This window comes from Bubalus kerabau, chromosome 16 (assembly GCF_029407905.1).
Source record: "Bubalus kerabau isolate K-KA32 ecotype Philippines breed swamp buffalo chromosome 16, PCC_UOA_SB_1v2, whole genome shotgun sequence".
Classification (NCBI taxonomy): domain Eukaryota; kingdom Metazoa; phylum Chordata; class Mammalia; order Artiodactyla; family Bovidae; genus Bubalus; species Bubalus kerabau.
The window spans coordinates 72,601,886-72,618,258 of NC_073639.1; the positions used below are offsets into that span (position 1 = coordinate 72,601,886).

At 49.6% G+C, this 16,373-nt stretch overlaps 1 protein-coding gene across 2 annotated transcripts in view; it reads right to left on the reverse strand.

The window, feature by feature from the left end:
* AP1B1 (adaptor related protein complex 1 subunit beta 1) overlaps positions 1–15,267 on the reverse strand; it is a 48,311-nt gene extending 33,044 nt beyond the window's left edge. For both annotated transcript variants that reach the window (XM_055549637.1, XM_055549636.1), the window contains exon 1: positions 15,095–15,267. The gene's annotated coding sequence lies outside the window, so the exon portion shown is untranslated. The remainder of the gene's footprint in view (positions 1–15,094) is intronic.
* Between the last annotated feature and the right edge of the window lie 1,106 nt (positions 15,268–16,373).

Here is a 16,373-nt window from a genome sequence, read left to right on the forward strand (position 1 = left end):
TCCGCATACAGGAAATTAAAGCGGAGGAGGAAGGGGAAGACAGGGAGAAATGAAAATGCTGTTGCAAAGCCGTGACAGAGCTCCGATTAAAAACCCTCCCCTCACCGGGTAAGACCCCCTGCACCCTCCAGGTGGCTGTACTGAGGGTGGCGACCTGCTTGTGTCCTCTCACCGCAGCTGCCTCTAGGATGTCGGCGCAACAGAGATTTTTCATCCTCTCTGCAGGAGTGGAAAAAAACCCCACGGTTCAGTCAGACTCTGAGCTCAGGGAAGGCTGGTGCTTTTCTTGGCCCCGCTCAGCCGTCGCCAGGCACCGCGTCCCTAACGAATGCAGGCCATGGGGGCCAAGGCTCTGACTGCGCACGTGAGCCACGACTCAACGCAAGCAGCCAATTTAGGCAAGAAAATGCTGAGGGTCTGGATTCCATCTTTGGAAGTGGCAAGGCGCATTAGAACAAGCAGCAACTGGAAGGACTTTCTGTTTCAGAGCCTGCTACGGCCAGTGTGATGAGTCACTTCTGCTAAGGATGCGGCGTTCTAGGCCGGGATACCCCTCAATCTCAGCGTTTACAGGCTGCAGGACGCCTCGAGGGGACGGCGCGGTCCAAACTCAAAGCAGGGCGCGCCTGGGAGGACCGGCTCACCCCCCCACACCCCCCCTCCCCCCGTCCTCCCGCCCACAGCCCTCAGAGGCTGACTTTGACGCCACAATCCCGGGGCTGGGCCCTGCCCATTTCACTTCTTCTTTTAGAATTGTATTGACAGGGCTGCTTCTCCCGCCACTGCTCTTAACGAAAGGAGCGGAGTGAGAAAGCCGCAAACGCGGTGGTTTCCTCTTACGTTTCATAAACTATAAAGAAGCTCTTGGTGAGACTCACTGACACGCTGGCCAGGAACAAAGACGTAATGTAATTTAAGAGTGGAAAAAGGAAAGACTAGCTAAAGACTGAATTTTAGCCACTGGAGTTAGGGCTGGGTTTAAGAAAAAAAGTCCTCAACACCTTTCAAATTTTTGAATCATCATCACAAATCTAAATGTAATTTTATGAACAGAAGATTAAAAATATCTTTCTGTGTTTTAAGCTAATACATCACGGGACTTCCCTGGACCACATTATGGGAATTCCCTGGTGGTCCAGCGGTTAAGACTTCAAGTTCCCAATGCAGTGGGCATGGATTCGATTCCTAGTCGGGGAACTAAGATCCCACTGTTGCTGCTGCTGCTAAGTCGCTTCAGTCGTGTCCGACTCTGTGCAACCCCATCGACAGCAGCCCACCAGCCTTCCCCTGGGATTCTCCAGGCAAGAACACTGGAGTGGGTTTTCCTCCTCCAATGCATGAAAGTGAAAAGTGAAAGTGAAGTCACTCAGTTGTGTCCGACTCTTAGCGACCCCATGGACTGCAGCCTACCAGGCTTCTCTGTCCATGGGATTTTCCAGGCAGAAGTACTGGAGTGGGGTCCCATTGCCTTCTCTGAGATCCCACTACTATGGTCAAAAAAAATTTTTTAAGAAAATGGTGAATGTATTTCAACTTTTCTCCAAGGTCTCAAATTTACTAAGAGTAATTCACTGAGCTGTTAACTGGGGTTTCCATGGTGGCTCAGATGGTAACGCGTCTGCCTGCAATGTGGGAGACCCAGGTTCAATCCCTGGGTCAGAAAGATCCCCTGAAGAAGGAAATGGCAACCCACTCTAGTACTCTTGCCTAAAAAATCCCATGGACAGAGGAGCCTGGTGGGCTACAGTCCACGGGGTCACAAAGAGTTGGACATGACTGAGTGACTTCACACTAGAATTAACTGAGCTGAGGTTAACTTTAGTTGAAAGTGGCTAGTTTAAAAAATTACAATACTGGGTACAGAATTGGGGAATACTGTGCAATCATGAAAAAGAATGAGGCAGTGCTGCACATACCTGTGTATTTACTCTCTAAGCTATTAGGTGAAAAAGAGCAAGATGAAAAACTATATGTAGTGTACTAGGATTTCTATTAACAATTAAAATATTAATAAAACAGAAACACGCAAGTGTTTGCAAATGCATGGACAATCCCTGAGGATAAATAAGGAAAGTTGAGGGCTTCCCTGGTGGCTTGGTGGTGAAGAATCCACCTGCAAATGCCGGGGACACAGGTTCAATCCCTGCTGCAGGAAGACCCATATGCTGAGAAGCAGGTAAGTCCATGAGCCACCACTACTGAGCCTGCGCTCCAGGGCCCACGGGCTGCAACCACTGAGCCCCAGCGTCTCAACTGCTGAAGCCTGAGCGCTCCAGAATCCACGCTCCACAACAGGAGAAGACACCACGATGAGAGGCTCATGCATCGCAACTAGAGAGCAGCGCCTGCTCACCGTGCCTAGAGCAAAGCCTGCACATCAACAAGGGCCCAGGACAGCCAGAATAATAAGCAAATACAATGGTTAAGTGCCTACGACCATCAATTAAAAATAAAAACCAGAAGTTGACAGAGGTTTCCTCGAGAAAGAAAGCTGGACGAGCAAGAGACTGGCCTCTCACTGCTTACCTTGTCTACCCTGGGAGCTTCATGTCCTGTGCACGGATCGTCTCTTTTCAATATAATGCAGTTTAGAAAACTATGCCGCGTCTAATCCAAAGCACTCCCTGCCCCCCACCCCAGGCTCCCCCTTCAGGCTACCCCAGACGAGCCCCTCCAGAGCCAGACAGGCAGCAGCCTGCTCGGCAGCTCGCTCAATCACCCTGCGCACTGCTCCACAGCCCTCCTCACGGCTCTATTCAGGATCTGTCCTGTCTGATGCTGTCAACCCAGTGACCAGCACGATGTCTGGCACATTCCAGGAGTTCACCAAATGTTTGCAGGCAAAATGAAAGACAGGTTCCCAGAGCAGCTACAAAACCAAGGGCTCATAACAGATCAAAACAACAGGACTCCTTGATGAGTGCCAGACAGTGATGACTGGGCGAACCGGGAACATAAGGCTTTGCAGTTAACGTTCTGCAAACATGGCAAGACTGATCCAAAGCTGAGACGGCTGGCCAGGAACTCTAACCTTGCTACCAGCAGCTGAGTGACCCTGGGCAGATTCCCCCACCTCTAGGCCTTCCCTTCTCCAGTTGTCAAGGGAGAATTCAACCATATCCTTGGCCTTTCAAGCTGCATCCCGCCCCCCCACCATCCCATTTTGAAATTGTTTAAAATAAAAGTGGACCTGCTCTGGCTGAAGGGAGGGTGAGGGCCCAGAGGCTGGCTCGTTCCACTATGCCCACTTCTCTCCCTCCTCACCAGGGGCCCTTCGGATACCCCACCGTTCCACAGAAAAGTTTGAAAACAAAGTTTAAATGACCAAGTCCCTCTGGCATCTCACGTTCTAGGATCCCCTGCTAGAGGAGAAACCCACTTCCTCACCAGTCTTCCTGGGCATCAAACAAGAGAAACGGAGCACGATCATTCACAGAACACGACAGAAAACGTTTCCAAGGGGACAAAAAAGAAAACCACCTCAGAAGGCAGCAGGGCCAGCAGGCCCCGTTACGTCTTCAGTAGGAGGGAGAGTGCCAACAGGCCAAGCAGCTCCCCAGACGGCCGGCCGACGGCCAGGGAGAGGGCTGTCCTGGTTTTGGGCAATGATTCATGCCTGAGCAACTCCCGCTCTGCAGTCGGCCGAGAAGCGTGAAGCTGGCAGTGCCTGCGCGGCACGCCGTCAGCACCCAGGGACGGAGCCAGGAGACAGTCAGAGCCTGTCAGTGGGCGCAGCCAGAGCAGTTCAGGAAAGGAGACGGGGAAAGAGCATCTGACGAGGTCTGAGCCGGCTCCAAGACCCACCTCTGAGTTCAAGGATATCCGGGCAGGGAAAACCAATCCCCAGAAGTCCGGGCTGCTGGCTTCCAGCTTCAGTGCTGAAACTGTCACTGTCAACCTTGCCTGAGGGATGGCTTTCGGAAGCCTGCTCTGAGGCCAGTGTTGCTCAAGGACAGTCAAGACTCAGCTAGGGGAGCGGGCAGAAGGGGCGAGGGGAGTGCCACCATCTCTTGGAACACAAAAGCCAAACTTTAACCAAACCACGTTTTGCTGTTTCAGTTCTGTCTCAAGGGCAGAAGTTGATTCATTTTATGATATCCCCCCACTCCTGCCATGCCACGTCAAGTTTGGACACAAACAACAAAGGTTTGTGTCCATTACCCCATTTAACACAGACGGTGTTTACCAGAGACAACGATTCTACTGCCCCCAGTAATTCTACTCATCGCTCCTCGCCTGTGTGACAGTCCCCTTTGCAGAAGGAAAAGATCCTCACGGGTGAGTACTAAAGGTCACATTACTGACAGGGAGGCAGGTAAGGCCACCTTGAAGATTAAAAGGTGAGTCAGCAGTAGAGAAACCAGATTTCAGACTTTCTCTCTGAGACAATGTAGTCACCAAACTCAGATCGGCTCTTTCGAGCCAGCTCAATTGCTACGAGAAAGTAAGCCGTACTCTTCTTTGGGTTTGGAACAAGATTTGAAACGCAGGTGGCAGTGGCTGTGGCGATGACAGCCATCTGTCACGCGCCGTGGGCCAGAAACGACATAGTTTTACGTGTGATCCTCACAGTGATCTGTGGAGAAGGTACTGATAATATCCCAAGTTTACAGATGGGGAAACTACAGCCCAGAGGGGTCAAGGCATCTGTCTGGAGTCACACAGCTGGAAAATGGTAGCTCTTACACTCTCCACCCGAGCCCCACATGAAGCCACACGTGTCCCACCGTGTCCAGAGAGGCGCCTCCTCCTCTCTGATGAAGCCCTGGCAGAAACACACACACTCCAGGCTAAATGGTACGTGAAGTATGTTGCCACACATCCCTGCCGAGTCCCTCGAAGGCTGAATTACAGGTTGTTTTAGGGCCAGCCCATCCAGCTGGCCCTAAACGTCAAGTTTGGTAACGTGCCCAGCAAAAGCCCATCTGGGTGAGCTCACTGACTTATGGGGCTCCTGGGATCTGGATGAAAACTGATTAGTCCAAGTCAATCTTCTGAGACCCACTAACAACCGAAGTCTCAAAATGAAAAGGAACCGCAAGCAGGCAAACGGCACGCGCAGCGGTGCTATCAACTGAGTCTCCAGGACTGAATTCCAGCAACAAGCACTGGTTCTCAACTAACCTCCAAGCAAACAGCAATGCATGGCAAGATCTGCTGCCAAGTAAAGTTCCTTAAACACAAAATAATAGGGGTTTCTTCTAAACAGTCTTTAAATTAATGAACATGAGAAGACAGGATCAGAGACTACAGAACCAGGCTCCCAAGACCTTGGTTTTCCCGCCTATACATTGGGAACACTTTCTGAAAATCTGTCTCATTTTGGATATAGCCTGGGGCTCTGCCCCACACAGGAGCGCATACACACACAGCAGACAAAGTAGTCTTTCCCTGCTGGCTCTTTCAGGTTCCAAGGGCAGGGGACAGACGTCAGGGGAACAGCCAAGAAATCATGCCCTCCAGATAACACCCACCAAAGCTCAGACTTTGAAATGGGTGGGGCCTCAAAGGAAGCCCTCCTGGATTCACAGGGGCTTGGTGGGATGTGAAAAGATGTATCAGATTTGGAAAGGGAGGGGTGAAGGTGATATGGAGAAGACCCACAAGATGCCAGCAATACAAAGAGTGAATTGAGAATCACTAAACCAACACGATGCCACAGGAGCGGCCGAGAGGAGCTACACTACGTCCAAGGAGCGGTGGCTGCATGGGCGCAGGAGGGCTGAGAGGAGCTACTCCACGTTCAAGGTCAGGAGGGGCGGCCATGAGGAGATACCCCTCGTCCAAGGTAAGGAGCAGCGGCTGCACTTTGCTGGAGCAGCCGTGAAGAGAGACCCCACGTCCAAGGTAAGAGAAACCCAAGTAAGACAGTAGGTGTTGCAAGAGGGCATCAAAGGGCAGACACACTGAAACCATACTCACAGAAACTAGCCAATCTGATCACACAGAACACAGCCTGGTCTAACTCAATGAAACTAAGCCATGCCCTGTGGGGCTACCCAAGATGGGCAGGTCATGGTGGAGAGGTCTGACAGAATGTGGTCCACTGGAGAAGGGAATGGCAAACCACTTCAGTATTCTTGCCTTGAGAACCCCATGAACAGTATGAAAAGGCAAACTGATAGGATACTGAAAGAGAAACTCCCCAGGTCAGTAGGTGACCAATATGCTACTGGAGATCAGTGGAGAAATAATTCCAGAAAGAATGAAGGGATGGAGCCAAAACAAAAACAATACCCAGTTGTGGATGTGACTGGTGATAGAAGCAAGGTCCAATGCAGTAAAGAGCAATATTGCATAGGAACCTGGAATGTTAGGTCCATGAATCAAGGCTAATTGGAAGTGGTCAAACAGGAGATGGCAAGAGTGAACGTTGACATTCTAGGAATGGATCGGAATGGGTGAATTTAACTCAGATGACCATTATATCTACTACTGCGGGCAGGAATTCCTTAGAAGAAATGGAGTAGCCATCATGGTCAACAAGAGAGTCAGAAATGCAGTACTTGGATGTGATCTCAAAAATGACAGAATGATCTCTGTTCATTTCCAAGGCAAACCATTCAATATCACAGTAATCCAAGCCTATGCCCCAACCAGTAACGCTGAAGAAGCTGAAAGGTTCCATGAAGACCTACAAGACCTTTTAGAACACCCAAAAAAGATGTCCTTTTCATTATAGGGGACTGGAATGCCAAAGGCAAATTTGGCCTTGGAATACGGAATGAAGCAGGGCAAAGCCTAATAGAGTTTTGCCAAGAGAACGACTGGTCATAGCAAACACCCTCTTCCAACAACACAAGAGAAGACTCTACACATGCACATTACCAGATGGTCAACACCGAAATCAGATTGATTATATTATTTGCAGCCAAAGATGGAGAAGCTCTATACAGTCAACAAAAACAAGACCAGGAGTTGACTACGGCTTAGATCATTAACTCCTTATTGCCAAATTCAGGCTGAAATTGAAGAAAGTAGGGAAAACCACTAGACCATTCAGGTATGACCTAAATCAAATCCCTTATGATTATACAGTGGAAGTAAGAAATAGGATTATACAGTGGAAGTGAGAAATTTAAATAGTCCTTTAAATAGAAATTTAAAGGACTAGATCTGATAGATAAGAGTGCCTGATCAACTATGGATGGAGGTTCGGAGGTTCGTGACATTGTACAGGAGACAGGGATCAAGACCATCCCCATGGAAAAGAAATGCAAAAAAGCAAAATGGCTGTCTGGGGAGGCCTTACAAAGAGCTGTGAAAAGAAGAGAAGCGAAAAGCAAAGGAGAAAAGGAAAGATATAAGCATGTGAATGCAGAGTTCCAAAGAATAGCAAGGAGAGATAAGAAAGCCTTCCTCAGCGATCAATGCAAAGAGATAGAGGAAAACAACAGAATGGGAAAGACTATAGATCTCTTCAAGAAAATGAGAGATACCAAGGGAAGATTTCATGAAAAGATGGGCTCGATAAAGGACAGAAATGCTATGGACCTAACAGAAGCAGAAGATATTAAGAAGAGATGGCAAGAATACACAGGAGAACTGTACAAAAAAGATCTTCACAACCCAGATAATCACAATGGTGTGATCACTCACCTACAGCCAGACATCCTGGAATGTGAAGTCAAGTGGGCCTTAGAAAGCATCACTAGGAACAAAGCTAGTGGAGGTGATGGAATTCCAGTTGAGCTATTTCAAATCCTGAAAGATGATGCTGTAAAAGTGCTGCACTCAATATGCCAGCAAATTTGGAAAACTCAGCAGTGGCCACAGGACTGGAAAAGGTCAGTATTCATTCCAATCCCAAAGAAAAGCAATGCCAAAGAATGCTCAAACTACCTCACAATTGCATTCATCTCACATGCTAGTAAAGTAATGCTCAAAATTCTCCAAGCCAGGCTTCAGCAATACGTGAACCATGAACTTCCAGATGTTCAAGCTGGGTTTAGAAAAGGCAGAGGAACAAGAGATCAAATTGCCAACATCCGCTGGATCACGGAAAAAGCAAGAGAGTTCCAGAAAATCATCTATTTCTGCTTTATTGACTATGCCAAAGCCTTTGACTGTGTGGATCACAATAAACTGTGGAAAATTCTGAAAGAGATGGGAATACCAGACCATCTGACCTGCCTCTTGAGAAGCCTGTATGCAGGTCAGGAAGCAACAGTTAGAACTGGACATGGAACAACAGACTGGTTCCAAATAGGAAAAGGAGTACGTCAAGGCTGTATATTATTTAACTTCTTATTTAACTTCTTATTATTATTATATTAACTGCTTATTTAACTTCTATGCAGAGTACATCATGAGAAACTCTGGGCTGGAAGAAGCACAAGCTGGAATCAAGACTGCCGGGAGATCAGTCCTGGTTGTTCACTGGAAGGACTGATGCTAATGTTGAAACTCCAATACTTTGGCCACCTCATGCAAAGAGTTGACTCATTGGAAAAGACTCCGATGCTGGGAGGGACTAGGGGCAGGAGAAGAAGGGGGCAACAGAGGATGAGATGGCTGGATGGCATCACCGACTCGATGGACATGAGTTTGAGTGAACTCCGGGAGTTGGTGATGGACAGGGAGGCCTGGCGTGCTGCGATTCATGGGGTCGCAAAGAGTCAGACACGACTGAGCGACTTGAAACCAACACAAACACAGGCTGGGACATGGGCTCTGTGCTAATCTATGGCCCCTGTCATTTGATTCTCCAGTAACCCATTTAAACATGAGGATTAGAGATGCTGACAGAGGAGTGACACATCCAGGGCCAAAACAAGTGCACGTGCTTAGGAGTCTGAAGGCAGGGTCTTGGCAGGGAAAGGAGCAGATGAGCCTGGGCAGGAAAGGATGAGATTCAAAGATAGCCCTGGATGCCAGGCTGAGCTGGGCCTGCCAGCAGATGTGGTCATCTCATCAGACGCCAAGTCTCATGCTAACAGGCACTGGGCGCCACTGACCATTCCCTCCCCCGTGAAACTCTCTCTTCTCAGGGTTCGAGGAAGCCATGCTCTCTGCTCTCCCTCCTACCCCACAGTCTAGCCTTTGTTATAGAAACACATTTATATTACCTGTTTCTCCTTCCATAATGAAATTCCATGGACGAGGATTTGTCCATTCCATCCCCTGCTATGTCCCTAGCTCCTGGACCGGTGCGGGGCAAGCAGGAGGTGCTCAGTCAATATGCAAAAGACTAGGGCTCACTTCTCTTGGGGAAATTTCATGTAAGCCAACCTCAGCTAAAGGGCAGCCTCCCAATGTTCGTTTCATGGGGTGTGCCAGGGTCGGAGCTCCATCTGTTCTGGTTGTCAAGCTATTTTGACAAAATTGAAATTGAGACTGCCAAACACCCTGGTTCATTTTCAGCCACTGCTGCTGCTGCTGCTAAGTCGCTTCAGTCGTGTCCGACTCTGCGACCCCATGGACAGCAACCCACCAGGCTCCCCCGTCCCTGGGATTCTCCAGGCAAGAACACTGGAGTGGGTTGCCATTTCCTTCTCCAATGCATGAAAGTGAAAAGTGAAAGTGAAGTTGCGCAGTTGTGTCCGACTCTTCACGACCCCATGGACTGCAGCCTACCAGGCTCCTCCATCCATGGGATTTTCCGGGCAAGAGTACTGGAGTGGGGTGCCATTGCCTTCTCCAATGGAAGGTAAATAAATACGCGATAAGAGACAGAAAACAGGGCAAAGGGTAGAAGATCAGGTCGCAGCATCTCCAACGGGAGAAATCTTCAGGCCACTTCTCTAAGATCACCATCCCCTGCCCTGGGCACCAGCTCAGAGCGCGACCAGAGCTGCAGGAAGTTGGGGTACAAACGCTGGGGAAGGTGGGTGGAGGGGGCCCTGACACCGGCTATGATGTGAGCTCAGGGAGGGCCTCCCCTCTGCCTGTAACCCTCCTGGCCCACGGAGGCTAGGGGCCTTCTTCCTGGTTCCTTTAGTTGCCAAGCTCTTCACTGCCTTCTACTTGCTGATCCTTCTGCCTGGATTAGACTCATCCTTCAAATCTCAGCTTAGGTGACGTCACTTCAAAGACACCACCCCTGCACGCACTAAGTAGGTATTTTTCTGTCCTCGTAGCCCAGTGCTCCTAGTCACACATTCACCGAGTCATACACAGGTCTGTATGCTGGGGATGAAGCAGTGAATTAAACAGACAAAAACCCTTCCCCTCATAGAGGTTACATCCTAACGGCAGACTGGAACGATAAGCAAGATAAATGACTAATATACATACAGGATCTCAGACAGTGAAAAATGCTGTGGAGAAAAGGAAAACAGGGACAGGCGGTGTGGGGGAGGGGGAGTGCGAGGTTGGGATTTAACCAGGGTGGCCACAAAAGGCCTCCTGAGAAGGTGACAGGTGGTACTGCCTGGGGAAGAGCCTTCCAGGCACAGAAAATAATGCAAAGGTGGGAGTGTGCCCGGCCTGTTTGAGGAATAGCAGGGAGGCGGTATGGCCTGAACAGAGTGAGCTATGAGGTAGCAGTGGGTCATGAGGTCAGGGGAGGATGGATGGGGCCTTACAGGTCAAGGTCAGGACTCCAGCTTTTACTCTGAAGGAGCTGAGTCCCTGGAGAGTTTTAAACAAGAGTCCTGAGATCTGGCTTATGCGCTAACCAGAGGAAGCAGCTGTGCCTCGTTTCCCTCGTGACTTGCCCGTTTTTCTAATTATTAGGTCTGTTCTCTATTTCTTCTTGGTCTCTCCCCCATTGCAATGTGGTAAGCAACCCAAGGGCAGAAACTGTGTGGCTTGTTTACCTGCCACCACATTCAGCCCAGTGCCAAGCACACAGCAGGGCTCAATAAATAATGAGTGAGTGAAGAAAAAAACAGCTTCTAACCTCAGCCACCCCAGCTGAGTGAGGACCGCAGAGACAGACTCCTCTTATACCTGGCTATAACGAAATTTTGTCTTTCTACTCTGAATAAGCTTAGGACCCTAAAAGCTATTAGGGCGTGATAAAAAGTATGTGCCACCCAAATCGAGTACTCTACAGAGCTCAGCTGTAAGAAAGGTCTTCAATGCTGAAAACCAGTACTGAAGGCTTGGTTTTAAAGCTTTAGAGACCTGAATTCCAAATCTACCAGCTTGTGGCTCAAGTCCACAGAGGAGACAGAGGATCAGTGACTAAGACATCCTGGCTGATGAACTCTGGGCACTCTGTAGTCAACCAGCCATACTGTTACTCTAACTGGAGGAGGCCTCCCAACTTCAGGGAGACTCTCTTAGTAGAGGTCAGAGGTCAAGCCCAACGCTAAAGAACCCAAAAAGCATGAGGCTTGGGAGAAGAACCACAGCCAAGCCCTCCCTCAGCTCTATTAAAAGCAGGAGACAATTCAAGAACAAGGGGTTGGGAAAGGAAAGGCGGCCCCAGCAGGTACAACCCAGGCACTCGAGGGGTCTGCATAGCCTAACAGGCACAACCATACCACAGCTCACGAGAATTACTACGTCACGTGCTTAAGGGGTAAGTGAGGCTAAGGCAAGTGAATACGTACAAAGCCCTCAACGGTGTCCAGCCCACCAGGAGCTTGATGAACATGAGCCACTTTTATTCCTACACAGGGAGAGCCGTCACCACTGGTTCCTCCCTGCTGCTCCCCAGCCCCCAGGTGTCTGGAGGCCCTGGAGCACTCTGGTAGCAGCAGCAGTTGGGAGACCAGTTAATCCCACCACAGGGCGGATTTCTCCCGACTCTCCTGGGGTGATATAAGGAAGGATGGGAGACCATCTGGGAAGTGCTTTGAGTTCCCCAGGGATCCTAAAAGTTCAGTGCAATCAATATCCACTTACTCATTCATTTACTGAGCACCTACTATGCACCAGATATTTCACTAGGTGCTGGAGACACAGACAGTTCACACAAGTCCTCTCCAAGGATTAAGAGCTGCTTACTTAGAAGATGGCCAAGTACACAGAGAATGACAACACACTGTGACCAGTGCCTCAAGACATCCAGCTCAGGCTTGCAGGTGGTTGGGGTAGGGGAGCAGATCAGAGGGGGAGCACCAAGCAGCGGTCTGGAAAAAGGGGCGTGTGCGGCAGCAGCCTGTGCCCAGGAGGCGGGGCCAGCACAAAGCAGAGACACACAGGCCAGCAGCTGGGCTGGCGGGAGCCCAGAGCAGCTGCATCTGCCTGCACTCAGGGAGAGGCTGGAGTGGGCAGCTGGAGAGACGAGGCAGGAGAGCCCAGCGGGGCTAGAGCTCAAAAGGCCGAGCAGACCAGGCCAAGAAATGTTGAGCCTCAGCCGAGAGCAAGGAGGGTCCACGGATGGACATTCAAGTAGAACTGTTTAAAAAATATGTATTTATCCAATGGTACTGGGTCTTAGCTGCAGCACGTGGGATCTTTTGTTGCGACCCACGGACTCTCTAGTTGTGGAGTGTGGGCTTAGTTGCTCTGTGGCATGTGGGATCTTAGTTCCCTGACCAGGGATCAAACCAGAGTCCCCTGCATTGCAAGGCAAATTCTTAACCACTAGGCCACCAGGAAGTCCCCTCAAGTAGAATTATTTTAAAAAGATTTCCCACTTGCCTAATTAATATTTTCTCTCTCGAGCTGTTCATTCCTCTCTGTGTGAAGAGAAAAAGAACACAAAAATCATTCCTGGGCTGTGAAAACTTATCAGTGATCTATCTTAGGCAAAAAGACCTATTCAGAAAAAGAAATACCTGCAAGTAACAGAAGCCCCTTTGGCTTTTGGAAACACACTGGAGCTCAAAACTCATAACCAAGCCATACTGGCTCACCATTAGCACATCACACTTTGGTGCCAAGAATGGGGGTTTTCGGGAAGTAAGCAAGCAAGTCATGCAGCTTCGAGGATAACTAGAAAAAGATGAAAGTCCAAGCCCAGAGCTAGCAGGACCAACAGACTGAACTTGTTCTTAAACACTTTAAGGAAGTGAAACGAGAAGGGTGGGAGAAGTCCTGTGTACACAAAGGTCTCTGCAGAGAGAAGTAACACCCCCCGAAACCAGGCCCTCAGGAAACATCAACTGCCTGGGGTCAAGGCCCTCACCACAGCAGATAGCACAAACGTCTCTGTCCAGCTTCCACACGCGTCAGTGCTGAGGCAGAGGGGAAGGTGGTCGGATTACTGTAGAGCTGAGGTAAAGGTGGCTCTGGGTTACACTACCAAGAAGCTGCCGAACTGGGAGGAGAATCCACGGCTGACAGATGGGGGGACGAGAAAGGCTCTTTCCACCACACCACTGAGCTCTTCAAGTCGCTCAGGTGAAGCCTCTACTCAAACCACACTCAACTGTTAAACTTTATACAAAGTCTGAGGGATCTGAGTCTTTGAACACTCGTGAAGCCACTCTTCATGAAGCTGCCCTGAGGGATCAAAGGAGCCTGGTGGGCTCAACTCAGGACAGGGAGCCAGACACTCAGTGCTGCTCCTGTTCCTACCGTCTGTGACGAGTCACTTCAGCTCAAATCCTCCCTTGGAGGGATGGGGATCAGGTGACAATATTAAGTTTCTGTGAATTCAATGGAACTAGGAAAACAGACAGTGGAGTTTAAAAACAGGTACTGCACAGTAATGTTTATACCCCAGCTTTGTTTATACATGTGTGGAAACCCTCACAGGTTCATTAAGGCTTGTAAAACCCAGGAGTGGGTAGGAAGTCAGCAGGTCTGTGCTGCTGTCAGGGAGACTGAAGTAGAACAGCAGCAAGTGAATGTCTGCAACCGAGTAAAGCTCAGACACACAAGACCTAGTCCTCTGGCCATGAAGCCACCTGTCTCCCAGGCAAGATGTGTGTTCTCCAGTCAAGAAGCCACGGACCTGCACTTTTCTCAGAGACTCAGGCCCTTGCCTTGGGAATGCTCTTCAAGAACCTAGGGCCAAAAGATACCCTAGGGGTCATGTGGTTCCTCCCCTTACTTGAAAAAGAATGCAGCTAGACCACTCTCAAGAGAGGTTCAGCATATTCTTAAATCCATTGCGTGGCTAGACTGTTTTATGTCTTGCAGTTCTCAACAGTTGGGAAAAACGTCCCTTCTCAGCCTGAACCATAATCAGTTACAGCAATGGCCTGCAAGACCATTTCATCCTAAAGAAAGTGAATCAATGCTCCTTAGGAAGGTAGAGGAGAAGCAAGAAAGCTACATCCGTAGATGCTGTTGTTCAGTCGCTCAGTCATGTCCGACTCTGCGACCCTGTGGACTGTAGCCCACCAGGCTCTGCTGTCCATGGGATTCTCCAGGCAAAAATACTGGAGTGGGTTGCCATTTCCTTCTCCAGGGAAATACATCTTTCTATAGACGCAAATAAATTTAATGGAGGCTAAAGATATTAATCAGCCCCTCAACGCCAACCTTGCTTCAGTCTCAGCAGGCTGCAGGGCCCTGCGAGCCCAGGTAGGAACCCTGGCACTCATCCATACTACCTGACCGACCTTACAGGTGTGACTGAACTTTTCTGAGCCTCAGTTTCCTCATGGATAAAATGGGGATAATAATAGTAGGTGCCTCACAAAGATGGCTGGGAAGTTTAAATGCGGCATTCTACGCACGGTGCCTGCACTCAGCTCAATAACCAGCAGCTAGCATTCCCATCAGTAGTTCTGGCGTTATTACAGGGGTCCCCACTTACCTCGTCTGTGAGGCGCCTACGGACAGACCAATCCTCTGTCCAACCCCACCCTAGAGGCGGTGACGCCAGGCCGTTTCATAAATTTTTTTTCTTTTTTTGAACCTTGGCAAAGAGATAAGGCCCTTAACGACGACGAGGAGGCCTCAGGACAGCCACGGCGGTGAGTGTGCAGGGGGAACCAAGACCCGAAGAGAAGTTTCCTGTCAGGCCAGGCGCAAGCTCCCCTGGGCCTAAGTCTAGGAGTCTCTACGGGAGGGCGCCCCGGCAGGGACTGCGGACCTGGGACGGCTGGGGTGCACGCCGGCGGCCAAGGGGGCGCGAATGAATGAACCCGCAGCCCTTCTGCCTCCTCCCGGCCCGGGAAGCCACCCTAGACCCTCCAGCGCCTCGTCCTCTCCGTGACCTTTGACCCCCAAAACCCCTCACCTCAGACTCCCGACTCCCCGCCCCACTTCTTCTCTGGCTTCGCCAGGCTCCCCGCTTCCTCACCCGCAGGTCCGAACGGCTCCTGACGCCACGGTGCGGCTCGACGCGGCAGGAAAATGTCCGCGGCCTTGTCCTCCCGCTCTCCCGGTGCGCCCGCACCGCCGGACGCTCGGAGCCCCGCGGCTGTCACCTGCCAGGCGGAAGTGAGCTGCCCGCGTGCGGGCACTTCCGGTGGACGCACAGGCTGGGGGCGGGGTCAAGGGTACAACCCGGGCGGGGGCGGGGGCAGTGAGGCGGGGCCAAGGGGGCGGGGCGTCTGAGTTAACTCCGCCCTCGACACGTTGCTGCTCCGCCGAGCAAAAAAGACCACGAGATGGTTAGATAGCATCACCGACTCAATGGACGTGAGTTTGAGCAAGCTCCGGGAGTTGGTGATGGACAGGGAGGCCTGGCGTGCTGCAGTCCATGGGGTCGCAAAGAGTCGGACACGACTGAGCGACTGAACTGAGCTGAACTGAGCCTATATAACATGATGGAGATGGAGAAAATCATAGAGACTTTGAGGTCTATTTTTCTTCTTTGTTTTGAGGTCGGCTTCCCTTCTGTGTTACAAACATGAAAACTCAGTCTCTGAGAGGCGCCGGTGTTGCTCAAGATCACTTACCTGTGAAAAGAAGAGTTAAACTAGAGCTGTAAGTCTAACCTACCGCTTGAAGCAGCCCTTCGGGGAATTCCTCGTCATCGGGAAAACCTCACACCTCCAAGGAGAACTTCATAATGTTCCATTTCCCGTTTTGCTGGGTCGGCCAGGCCAGGATTGCTATAGGTGTCTCACTCCCAACTCTGGTACTATTAACTTTCTCCTCCTCCTAGATAATTTCTGATCATCCTCTTACAAACATTTAAAATAATATTTGCATTATGGAAATATACAAGTAAGCAAAAGGAAATTTAAAAAATCCTACAATCCTGCCACCCTGAGACAATAATGTTTTAACATTTTGGTAAATATCCTTCCAGACTCAATATATCCATTCAGTATTTTTAATTCACCAATATATTGGTAAAAGTTTCCCAAAACAATAAATACATTTCTACTTGGTGTTTTTCAGTATTTGCATGGAATTCCCCAGTATGGATGGCACCACGGTTCGAAACAGTTCCCTACAGTTGTGCACTTTATCACTAGTCTTTTAATATTATAAAATGTATAATATTATATTATACATTATATATACGTATATGTAAATGTTATATTTGTTTATATATAATTATAAAATATATAATATATTTATTTATAATATAATATTATACATTATGTACAATATGGAGAAGGCAATGG